At 40.4% G+C, this 12,794-nt stretch overlaps 1 long non-coding RNA gene across 1 annotated transcript; it reads right to left on the reverse strand.

Moving 5' to 3' along the window:
• Positions 1-328: 328 nt before the first annotated feature.
• On the reverse strand, positions 329-8,917 carry LOC118971500 (uncharacterized). The gene is made up of 3 exons (XR_005059931.2): positions 8,773-8,917; positions 8,221-8,312; positions 329-3,907 (listed from the first exon to the last, which is right to left on the reverse strand). It is a non-coding gene; the product is annotated as an uncharacterized lncRNA (long non-coding RNA).
• Positions 8,918-12,794: the final 3,877 nt, after the last annotated feature.

A 12,794-nucleotide genomic window follows, 5' to 3' on the forward strand; every position in this document is an offset into this window, starting at 1 on the left:
GTCTTGGTGCATACTTTCAGGAACTTAACATGATTCTCTAACTCAGGTCTCAAATCCAGTTAAATAGCATAAAATACTGAAGGGGAATACTTAAAACCTGGGTTTCTTTGTATGTTTAACATGAGATTACCTAATTTTTAGTTGTTTCAGCTCCTTGGGGTGGTGATAACTTGGGTCAGAAAGGGAGAAATCTGCTTTAAAAAAATGGTGATGAAAAGTAAAGCCTTCAAAAACACTTCGCTATTAAATGGGAAGTTGACACCCTGTCCAGTGCCATTTCATAGGTCTAATTAGAGGAATACCAAGGGCTGGCATCCAAGTGTCTTGTAATTGACTTAAGAACAGCCCATACATTACGATTAGCATGTATAGTGCATGGGGGGCACGGGGAAGGCTGCGCAACACAGAAGACTAGTGATTTTACAGCATCTTACTACGCAGATGGACAGTGACTGAAGGATGTATGGGGGGGATTTGGTGAAGGGGGGAACCTAGTAAATAAACATAATGTTCTTTCTGTAATTGTAGATTAATGATACCAAAATAAAAAAAAACAGCCCATAAAATCCTTGAAGTTTTACTAGGTTCCTCTTTTAAGAAGTCCTCAAACTAGTGCTTTTAAGTAGGGTTTTTGCTGTGTATTCAGTAAGATAGAATAGGCCCTTTGCTACTAAAGCAGAGTTTTAAGATAAAAAGTCTTGTTTTTTCCCATGCTTGCTTTTACACTTAAAAGCCTTGATTAATAAACCTGGAGAATAAAGCATTTCACTTAATAGCTGGAAACTAGTGGTGGCTTGGGTAAGAAGACTTGAACACATATTTCTCCTAAATGACATCTTGACTAGCAAGCAACCTGAGACTCCCAGATGTGAAATCTTGTTAATCCTTTGAGAAAAGAGGTTTCACCTATTGCTGTCTCATTCTCTGAGGATCTTCCTTTTCCACAGGGATCCCCTAAGTATCCAAGGATCTCAGCAAATTTACTGTGCACAGAACTTGGAATTTGAATAAGGAAAAGGCTCTAAATTGTTGGTCTTCAAAAATCTGTGCTGTAAATTGATTTTTGGGAGTGGGTTTACCAGTCCTGGCCTCAAGCCTTGCTTTATGCTGAATGAAATGGAAGCATTTGTAGTGTGGTTCCTGCTCACTCTGCTACTGGTGAGGGGGGCCAGCAATGCTGTGAGGAAATGGGACTAGGAGTAGAGCTTTACTTTGGGATGACCTAGATAGAAAGATGAGTTGATAAAGGTTTGTTTATGTTTTGAATCCAACTCAGCCCTATCACCTGTTCAACTTAGTTTTCATTGTCCAGTTAGCTTTTTACTTCTCTGAAATAATTGCTGTTGGTTCAGATGCTAAAGAGCCCATGGGAAGGGAGCAAGATGCCTCACCAGCCCTTCTACTTGAGTATTCGATAAAAGAAGAGTTTCTGTTAATACATTATTTCTGTGATCGTTCCTGAGAATGCTCACACCGGTGTGCAAAGATGTGTTTGCATGGTACACTGAAAGCAGTAGATCCAAGGTGCTGGTCTGTGTACCCTGATGCCACTCCAAGATGAAGTTTTTGCCAGTTCTACTGAAATGAAAAAAACAGTATAGTGGGTTTTATATAAAATTAGTCTTAATTCAATTTAGAAGAGCATATGCCTCCTGTGTAAAAATGTTGTAATCTAATGTAGTAGTGATTCCTTGTGGCTCTGGAGACAAGACTAGAGTTCAAATGTGACTCCACTACTTAATGACTTTTAACCTTGGGCAAGTAGGTTATCCTGTCAGTACATCAAGACTCATCTGTAAAAATGGGGTTAATTAGGGACTCTCTTGTCCCCTCCTGGCGTGAGCCGGGAGCTCTGTCCTTTCACTTTATCTCTAAATAAAAGCCTGTACCTTGCTCTCCTAAAAAAAAAAGGGTTAATTATACCTATCAGAGGTATGAGGATTACATGTGAAGTGCTTAAAACGTAAAAACTTGACTAGTGCTTAACATGTTACTCATTGTAGTAAAATTGGAAATGACCTAATTGCCCTTCAAAGGAGAGTAATTATGATAATGCAGTTGTTAAACAGAATGGAGATAGGAACTGGCATGGAACAATATTCAAGACAGTGAAAAATACCATAGGAAAAAAGATGTAGGTGTGGGTAAACACAGGAAGACTGGGCCCCAGTATAATATTGCTTGCTTCAGAAGAATAAAGGGGTGGTCATGAAGGGAGGTGTATGTCAACTCCTTTCTAGATATTTGTTCAACTCTGCTCATAGGCTTCCCGGACGACTGGTCTTTCACAAGAGCATCAGCGTCATTCACGACAAGCAGCCCCTGTTTAAGAGCCAGCGCTCTGATTCTGCCTTGAAGACAGACTGCTCCAAATTGGATAGAATAAACTTTGCACAAGTTGCTGTTTCATTCTCTATGGGTCCCCAGGGCTTCTAGAAACTACATCTCATGATACTTCCTGAGTATCCACACTTCATTTCAGTTACACTCTAGCTGTTTTTCAAAGAATCTGGGCAAGCCATGGCTCCCCTTGAACTAGGCTCAGTCAATTCCAAGCAGAAGCTTTAGACAAAACTGGGGGGCAAGGATCTTAATGCAATAGTATTAACAGGGAAATATCTTGGGGTTTTGCCTGTTTTCTTGCTTTCTTCATCCCATGGCCATCCTATCTCCCCTCTGGTTCACAGAAACCGAGTGGCAAAGTTCACTCTCCAGCCTGTAGATCTCAGCCAACCCCTATAATTTATTCTAGCACCTACTTTTCTTACCAGGCAAGACTCCTAAGGAATAGGAAAAATTTCTCCTTTACCTCAGAAAATCTTTAATTTCAATGTTTCCCAAAATTTGTCCTCCAAATATAGCAACCACTGTGAAAAGGATGCTGAGACCCCAAGAGCTCAGGAAGTTGCCTGTTACCTCCCTCCTGGACACCTAATAACGTGTACTAGGTTAAAGGCTCCAAGCAGTTGTGCCTTAAAGGAACTGGCTTAATGTTGTTTAAATAAAAGGTTTCACTTTCTATTTCCCTTTTTCATCAGTTAATGTCCCTCACACTTTGACAAACATTCAAGCCATGACCTCCTCCGTCACCCTATTTAGCTCTGGGGATTGCTCTTGATTCCAGGCCTCCCCATCTGGACAGAATCATGCTGCTGTGGACTTGAGACAAACCACAAAGTGGGCCTGGATATTCTGTTAAAATAGAACAGCACAAATACAAAATAGAACAATATAAATATTTTCCCAATTTACAGGGAATTGGTAAAACTCCTTTCAGGTAAAAATCTTCCTTAGGTTGTTCTTAATCACTTGACACCTGCCATATGATTTCTCTTCAAACAGGTATTAACAGACAAGACAGTAAATTTGGAAATGAGACTTAAAAAAATTACCCAATTGATTTTGTGAAACAAATGTGATATTAGCCCTTGATAAACTACATCTAATGATATATAGGAGTACCCAGTAAAAAGTGAAAAGTCCCCTCTCATCTCTCCTCACATGCCCAGAAGAAACCATTTAATAAGAATATATTTCTATTTGTTTATTTGTTCAACAAATACTTATTGTCTACTGTGTTTCTAGTAGCAGCAATGAACAAGACCCATCAAGTCCCTGCCCTCATGGAACTTATGTTAATGATGAGAGGAGACAGACCAATAGCTAAGTACATCATATTTTAGATAATGAAAAGTGCTATAGTGAAAAAAACAGAATAAAGGATATAGGGTGGTCAAGTAAGGCCTCAGGTAAGATGACATTTGACAAAGGTGAGGAGGAAATGTGGGACTTGCTTCATAATATCTGTGGAAAGGGTGTTTCAGGCAAAGGGAACATTCCATGCAAAGGTCCGAGGTAGAAGAAAGCTTAAGTTCAAGGAACAGGGAGATGGTCTGTGTTGCAGGAACTAAGAAAGGAGAAGATAGAATGAAATTAATTCAGGGATAATGGGAACATTATAAGTTTATAAGGATACTGTAAGGATACATATTGTAGGTGTCCTAGATGTTGATGCCAATATAAACATGAATATGAGTATGCATGTCCCCATATGTAGATTTACTTCAATGTTGACAATGTCTGCATAGTAATTCACAGTGGGTATACCGTTTTTTCCTTATAATACTTTTATTGCCTTCCTAATTATAAAAGTAACACATACTCAATGTAGGAAACATGAGAAATACAGGAAAAGAAAACATCCATTAACTCTGTAATCCAAATATGCTCAATTTAGCTTATTTCTTTTTTCCCCTGTATTAATTTTTTACTTAAATGGTATGATCCAATTGTAAAGACTCAGTCAAAGGATACATATATAGAGTAAAACATGGAACCTTTTTTCAGGGCCCCTCCCTGAACCTCCTCTTCCCACACTTAACTTTCTCAGTGCTACTTGGTAAAAGTTGGTTATATTTACCAGCAGATTGTATTCGATGTGTTTACATATGTATGTATTATATAAAAACATACTTTAAAAATTATACATAAATGGAATCATACAGAACATGTTGCTTGGAGACATTTCCATGCCAGTACACATAGGTCTACCTCATTCTTTCTGAATTGCTGCCATATATTTCATAACATGTATATACCATATCCCATCTCCTTACTGGTTGATGTTTAGATTGTTTTACATTTTTCACTATTAAACAATGCTTCAGTGAACATCCTTGTCAATGTCTCTTATTGCAAATGTACAAATACTTCTTTAGGATATACCTAGAAGTGGAATTGTTACATCAAAAGATATGGCATTTAAAAATTTGTGACTACTATAAAATTGTCCTATAAAAAGGTTTACCCCATGCAATGGAAAGTTATTCATCCTTAAAAATGAAGGAAAATCTATGTAAGAACTTATTCACTATGTAAGAATTTGTTCACCATGTAAGAACTTGTTCGTTATGCTTCAGAAGATTGGAGACTGACGAAAATTAGGCTTGGGGTGGATTAATGATTGTGCATTGAGCATCGACTCCCCTATACAGAATTTTATTGTTGTTAACAACCATTTGATCAATAAATATGAGAGATGCCCTCTCAAAAAAAAAAAAGGAAAATCTGACATATGGTACACATGGATGAAACTTGGAGACATTATGCGAAGTGAAATAAGCTAGACACTAAAAAACAACTAAAAGTACATGGTTCCACTTTTATGAGGAACCTAGAGTCATCCAATTCATTGAGATAGAAGGTAGACTGGTGGTTGCCGTGGGCTCGAGAGAGGGGAAGGGTAGGGTTTAATGGGGACAGTGTTTCAGTTTGGGAAGATGGGAAAATTCTGAAGATGGCAGTAGTGATGGCTGTACTACAGTGTGCATGTACATAATGCCACTGAACTGTACACTTAAAAAGGGTTACAATGGCAAATTTTATGTTGCATATTTTTTAACCACAAAAAGAAAATTGTAACAATATAAATTCCCACCAATATTGCGTTAGCATACCTAGTCCTCCATTCCCTCATTCATATCTACATTATGAATCATTTAAGTTTTGGATAATTTGAAAGGCAAAACTATACTTATTGTTTTAATTTGCATGTCCCTGATTAAACTTGTGAGATTACAGTAATCCCCTCTTATCCATGGTTTTAGTTACTCAAGGTCAGTTTTGGACCAGAAGCAGATGACCCTCCTTCTGGTGTGTGGTCAGGTCAGTGATAGCCTAAGGCTATATCACAATGCCTGCATCCCTCACCTCACTTCATCTGATCACATAGGCATTTTATCGTCTCACATCTTCACAAGAAGGGTGAGTGTAGTATGATAAGTTATTTTGAGAGAGAGACCACATTCACATAGATTTTGTTACAGATTTTAATTGTTCTGTTTTATTATTACTGTCAGTACCTTATTGTGCCTAACTTATAAATTAAACTTTATCACAGGTATGTGTGTATGGAAAAAACAGTATGTATATGGTTCTGGATGCTCCACAGTTTCAGGCATTCACTGGTGAATCTTGGAAAGTATCTACCACAGATAAGGGGGACTATTGTGAACACCTTTTGTATGTTTTTTTTTGACATTTATTTATACTGTGGATTACTTGCTCACATCTTTTCCCATTTTTATTATTAATTTGTAAGACTTCTTTATATGTTCTAAGAAATAATAATTTATCTGGTATATGGTGTCTTTCAGACTATTATTTCACCTTTTGTTTAAGGTGTCTTTGGCAAAAACAGAAGTTTTGAACTTGAAAAAGCATCTGACAATCTTTTTCTTTATGACTTTTAGGCCAAAGAAATAAGTGAAGGTGTAAAGCTTTAGATAACTATTTATAACACCCATTTAAAAAAATGCAGGCGCCGTATAATGCTTCTACACCATTCAGGGAAGTGTTCCAGGGAGAGGTAACTGCCACCCCATAACTCCCAGACAATACTAGCAATCTTTCTCCCCAGGGATCAACAAACCAGTGACAGGATCTTTGGTCAATAGTCAATAGCCATTGACTATCTACTCATTAACATAACGCCTATCATAACTCCAGTGTCAATACTGATTTTGACAAATGCTTTTTATATCACATGACTATACTTTGCCAAGCAAACTGAACACTGCTATAATTGTTTCCTATCTCCTGGGTGGTAGCTCCGTGCTACTTTATAAGTTAAATAAATGTTTCAAAATAGCATGACTTTGAAAGACACATGAGGATGCTCCAACCAATAGAATGCTGTAGGAGTTAATATCAGCATTTTAGGGGGAAAAGTACAGTCCTTTGTTGATGACCTCAGTACATTTGGCCTTGTCTTTATTGATAGTTTGAGTTTTTTACTTTCATTTTTTTCAAAATGGAAATAGCTTGATTTGTATTTGTTATCTTGTTAAAGGAAAAACACATATTCATCATAAACATTTTTTCAGATAATCTAGAATGGTAAAAAGAAGAAAGTAAATTACCTGAACTCCTACCAACTAGAGGTAACTATTTGATGACATGGAATTTTTTTAAAAAGGGGGATCATATGTTTTGTTTTATATTCTGTTTTTTCTACTGATTCTACATAGCTATTATTCATGTTAATAAATATAAATCTTCATTTAAATAGCTAATAGCATTTTATTGTGTATATCATAACTTATTTAATCCATATTAATGGCACATTTGTAAATGACTCCATGATCAACACCTTTATAAATGCATCTCTTCATACTTTTGTTAATAAATAAATAAAAGCCAGGGAAAAAATTTATAATACGTGTAGAGGGCTACTTTATTTAATACATAGGAAGTTTCTACAAATATATAAGAAACAGATTAGTAATCCAATAGAAAAATGAGCAAAGGACAGGAGAAAAAAATTCACAGAAAATGGTTCTTAAACAAATGAAAATATGTGCAGCTTTACTTATATAAGAAAAATGACCATTAAATGTATGAAAGAGCATTTTTTTCATCTTTCAGACTAACAAAGGTAAAGCAAGACAATTAATACCCTATTTCCAAGACTGTAGAGAAATATATCCTCATGCATTTTTGATCAGTATAAACTATTGAGTCCTCTTTGGAGGCAGTTGGATAAGTAGCTATGAACATTTTAAATGCACATGTGCTCTGACCCAGCAATTCCACTCCTAAGAATTTAACAAATATTCCCACATATGTTCACTGTGGTATTGTTAGTAACAGTAATACAGTCAAAAGAATCTACATATCAATGTAAATAGCAGTGAGTGTGTATGTTCCACTTGTGTGAAAAGGAAATAGTTAATGATTTTGTATACACACATTATAATTCTAGGATACAAAAGATATTGCTAACAATGGTTGGTTCCAAGAAGGAAGGTGGGAGGGGATACATCCTTTTCACTATAGAACATCTTTTGAACTGCTTGAATTTTCACCATGGGCAGACATTATCTATTCAAATAAATAAATAATTTAAAATTCACATTTATTCGATGAGTGAGGTGTGGCACCATTTTTTTTTCTGCTGTGAACTCTCCATTCATATCCTCAACTTTTAAAAATTTTGTTCAGTTATCTTACTGGTTTGTAAGAGTTCATTATATGTTAAGAACATTTACTCTTCACTGCAGATATTGCAATTTTGTTTAGTAGTTGAATTTCAGACCTTCAGGAATTCCTCATAACTATCGATATTTAAGGCAATTTGTCAGGATCCTAAAGACACCATCCCATCTTTTTATGCAGTTTTCCACCCACACCAGTGTGTATTTGTATTAGGTGTTTTTTTACCAGCTTCTTGAGTGGTCCTGGAGCTGCACCTTTCCTTCCTGCACCTGTCCTTGGAGCAAGGGTCCAGGGTAACAGCTGGCATCAAAGGGAGCCTGAAGAAAGGCAAGCAAAGCAGAGCAGAGCGAGGCAGCCATCAGCCTGGCTCTGGAGCCTGCTGTAGGGACCAATGTTAACTTGCTGCTGCAAAGGGGCATGGTGAGTTCTGGGAGCAAGTGACTCTGCTGGGAACAGTAGGCAGAGCAGAGTAGCCATGCCCCTCAAGACGCCATCACTATAAGGTCCAGGCCTCCTAAACATGGGTCTTGAGGAATGGAGGTGACACTCTTGGTTTTCAGAACTGCTCTGCTTACCTCCAGTTACAGGGCAAAATACTGACCATTGCATCCAGCAAAGGAGATGCTTCAGACTTTTGGGGAGAAAAGGGCCTTTCAGACTTATCTGAGGAAGGCTTTACTTCCAAGGGAGAATGCCCCCTCCTCACCATGACCAGGGGCCTTTCAGCAGACCAAGTCTACTGCACCCCCCACCCCACCCCCACCCTACCCCCACCACCTTGCAGATCAGCTGGTAGCCTCCAACACTTTCTGTTTCCCCTTGGCTTCCTGTGAACCAACCTTCCTATCCCTTCCAACCCCTGTAAAAGCTGTTTTTCTGAGCATCAGGCCTGAGCTAGTCCCCTTCAAAAGCTGACGTGGCTGCTATCTTTTGCAGCTGATACTTTAATTCTGAAGCTCCAATGGCCTTTTAGGTAAACCTACTCCTCCCTCTCCTCCCCTCCCATCCCCTCCCCTAAGCTTTTCCGGGAAGCCGCTTGGCAAGGTTTACTGGAACAATACGGCTCCTGCCCCCACACAGCCACAACCTTGAAGAGGGAGAAGGTGCTAAACCACGTAAGAGGGTGATGAGGGGAGATTAGAAAAACAGAAACCTCTAGAGACAGGAAGACAGAGGTGCAGGAGCACACGCAGGCCTGGAAGAGTGCAGTGTGCTCAGTGGCAGGTCTCTGCTGCCTCTTTCTGGCAAAACCACAAGAACGCAAGTCCAGGCTGCTCTGGCTCCCTGCAGTGTACTGATGATTTCTTCTAGTGGCTGCTGCCCTGCAGACTGACTTCACCCCACCGAGAATGATCCTCCGGCTTTACTTCCAGTTCTGTCCTCCTCACGGGTATTTCAGGCCAGAGCAGGACAGCATGACCTGAGCTCTGTCCACTCGGCAGGGGCCAAACTCCTCTCCTCCATTCATCTTGCCAGTTCAAAACAAGCACATCCCTCCCTGTCAACCCAAAAGATTTTTCACACCTGTCTGTCTTGGGGGGGAGCAGCAGTTGTGTTTCACCCCGACCTAGCATCGTATTTATCATCCCATATTAAAGACATCTGTTTCTTTGCCTGTTTCCAACTCAATGACTGAGCATATTTTCTGGGCAGCCTTAGCAGTTTGAACAAGTGAAAATACTAATGTTACTTCTGAGACAGGGACTGTGGGTGTAGTCAGAGTAGGGTGAGGGCCTCTAGAAAAAGCAAAGCAAGACAATTACAGACAGAGCAATGTAACAATGTGCAAAAAGGTCCCTATAGAAACTTCGTGTTAAGCATTATGCAAAGTCAAGGTCACAATAATTCTCTAGGGTAAAGATACCAGACTAGGAATATAGACATCTTCAGTGAATCAGTTAAAGCTCAAAAGACCAGAAGCAACTTGGCCTGGAATGTTTGAGTGTTCCGCACATAAAGAAGGGTATCTCAGCATAACCGTTGACTTCACTGTAAACAGCCTAGCAAACAGACACCAGTTACCCAGCCCACCTTGGGGGCAGGGCAGGTGGTACAAGTCTGCACCCTGAGCACTTTACCCACATTCCTGAAAATCCTCAACCAACTATAAATCCCCTAGACAACGCACCAACCATGGACTCTCTTGTCCCCTCCTGGCGTGAGCCAGGAGTTCTGTCCTCTCACTTTATCTCTAAATAAAAGCCTCTACCTGGCTCTCCTACCTTGAGTGTTTGTGAAGTTCATTCTTTGGCTCCGCAAACAAGAACCCAGGCATCACTTCTATAAACAGGAGGCTTTAGAGGAAGGCTTAGAACATGCCCATTTCCTCAGGAGATGTTTTGGGCCCAGATTCACACAGAGCCTGGAACGGGTCTTCTAACATGGACATTTGTAATGAAATAAGGGACTTGTGCCTAAAGACATATCACAAAAAATGACAACATCTGCACAGGCTCTCTCGGGTGACCCCAAACCACAGAAGGGAACAAGGAGAAGGTGGAGACACAAACTTTCTGTGCGTCATGGTTTGGGTTTACCCAGAAACAGTCAAAAATATCACTCCTTCCATTCTGGAAAGTTGGGGTCAAACAGCTCTGTGGGCTGCTGGGGCGTGGGCATCTGCGTCAGCTGGGATTCTGACCGGCGCCCATCCCTCGGCGCTTGACCGCGGGGTCTTCGGCTCGCCCTGCGATGCAGCCCGGGCATCCTTCGTCGCAGTCAGGCTCTGTGCTGCGTCCAGGTCTGGGCCTTCTCCTTGTCTGGGCCGCCGGTTCTAGCCCACATTGTCTCTGAATCTCTGGGCCTCGGACTGTGTCTCTTCCCTGTCCTGAAGTGTCTCTAGGAGCAGCGCGCTTCCACTCTGCCCCATCTTCATCTTGACTCTGCCCTCACCCCTTTTCTCTGTTTGGCTCACCCAGATGACAGAACAGACGTGTCTCCTGGTCTTTTCAATGGTAAAAGCGGATACTTTTCATTAGCCAAATAGCAGGGGCTGTTGAGAACGGGCCCAGCTCCAGCCAGAGGCTGGGAAAATTCCCAGAGGCTCAAAGACTCGGACCCGGCTCCCACACTTGGCGCGCGCCTGGCTGTGGCTATTCTGGGCGCTGGGAGAGAGGCCCCACATCTGGGTCTGGCTGAGTAGTTAGTGCCTCTAGGGCTCAGAGGCGGTGTGGGAAGCGGCAGCTCGCTTCCCTTGAGAGCAAGAGCGATAATTCTCCCAGGCTGGGTAGACTGGCCCAAACCGGTAGGATTTTGGTCCCCTTCTCCTCTAGGAGGAGCCCTTGGCTTTGGTGGCTCTGTAAAGGCCCCTGTGGACCAGGGCCCCCTCAGCCATTTTTTTCTCGCAGCCTGCTCAACTTCAGTCACTGCCTCCCTGTTCTGGAAAGCGTTCCCAGCTTGCTAAGCTGGCTTATTTATATCTCTTTTCTGAAATATCATACACAAAGCTGTCAGAGAAGCAGCATCTGGCCAGTAAACATGGCCTGGATCAGACCCTGGACAAGTTCTAGGGTCGCTACAAGAAGCAAAGGTTCAGGCTGTGGTTGCCTTCCCACCCTTAGCCCTTCAGTCCCTTCTCCAAAGGATACCTCTGCTCCACGTTTTTGTGAACTCTTTTGTGTTTTTGTTAAAATTTATTGTGAAAATAAATTCAAATTAAAGAAACGTGCTTTACAAAAAGTTACTAAGTGTGAAATGAAACACATTTGGCATAAAGGCTGCTTGGAGAATATTTTCCTTGTATGGAGACTTAACTGGGTGAAGCTTCTTAAAATACTTAGATTAAAGAAGCCTTGCTTCTCTGCCTGATTAATTTCCTGCTAAAAACACAGGCATTTTCTCTGCTCAGAGAACTTATTTTTTAAAGGTATAATTCACATACAATTCATTAATTTAAGGCGTACAAGTCAATGGTCTTTGGTATCTTTACAGAGCTGTGAAACCATCATCACAATCGAATTTAGAACATTTTCATCACCCCCCACAAAAGCTCAATAGCTTTCAGCTTCTCATTTACTCCCAAATCCCACCTAGGGGTTGTCCTAGCTGACCTCTAGTCTACTCTCTGTCTCCATAGATTTTCTTATTCTAGACATTTCATATAAATGGAATCAAGCAATATGAGATAAAAGATGACTGGACTATTTTACTTAGCCTAATTTTTCCAAGTTCATGTGGTAGCACATATCCACACTTCATTCCTTTTTATGACTGAATAATATTCCATTGTATAGAGAGGCCATATTTTATTTATCCATTCATCAGTTGATGGACATTTGGGTTATTTCCCCACTTGGCTATTATGAATAATGCTGCTGTAAACATTTGTGTACAAGGTTTGTGTGGACATATGTTTCCATTTCTTTTGACTACCTACCTCGGAGTGGAATTACTGGGTCATATGGCATTTTATGTTTAACTTTCTGAGGAACAGCCAGACTGTTTTCCAAAGTGGCTGCACCATTTTACAATCCACCAGCAGTGTACGAGGGCTTCAATCTCTCTATATCTTCATCAACACTTGTTATTAAAGAGCCATCCTAGTGAGTGTGGAATGGTATCTCATTATGGTTTTTATTTGCATTTCTCTGATGGCCAATGATCTGAGAATTTCTTATAAGTTACATTTGCAATGAGAGTTGTCTGCTTAATTGTCATTATCACCTGGAGTGGTGATGGCTCTGAAGGACTTGAGGGTCTCCAGTTTTTTTTCCCAATGCACAGCAGTGTCTTCTGCATTATGATTATGATTAACCACCAAGTCATTCAAAGCCTTCTTGAGCACCAACTGGGTGCTGGGC

The sequence above is a fragment of the Manis javanica genome, chromosome 4, assembly GCF_040802235.1.
Source record: "Manis javanica isolate MJ-LG chromosome 4, MJ_LKY, whole genome shotgun sequence".
Classification (NCBI taxonomy): domain Eukaryota; kingdom Metazoa; phylum Chordata; class Mammalia; order Pholidota; family Manidae; genus Manis; species Manis javanica.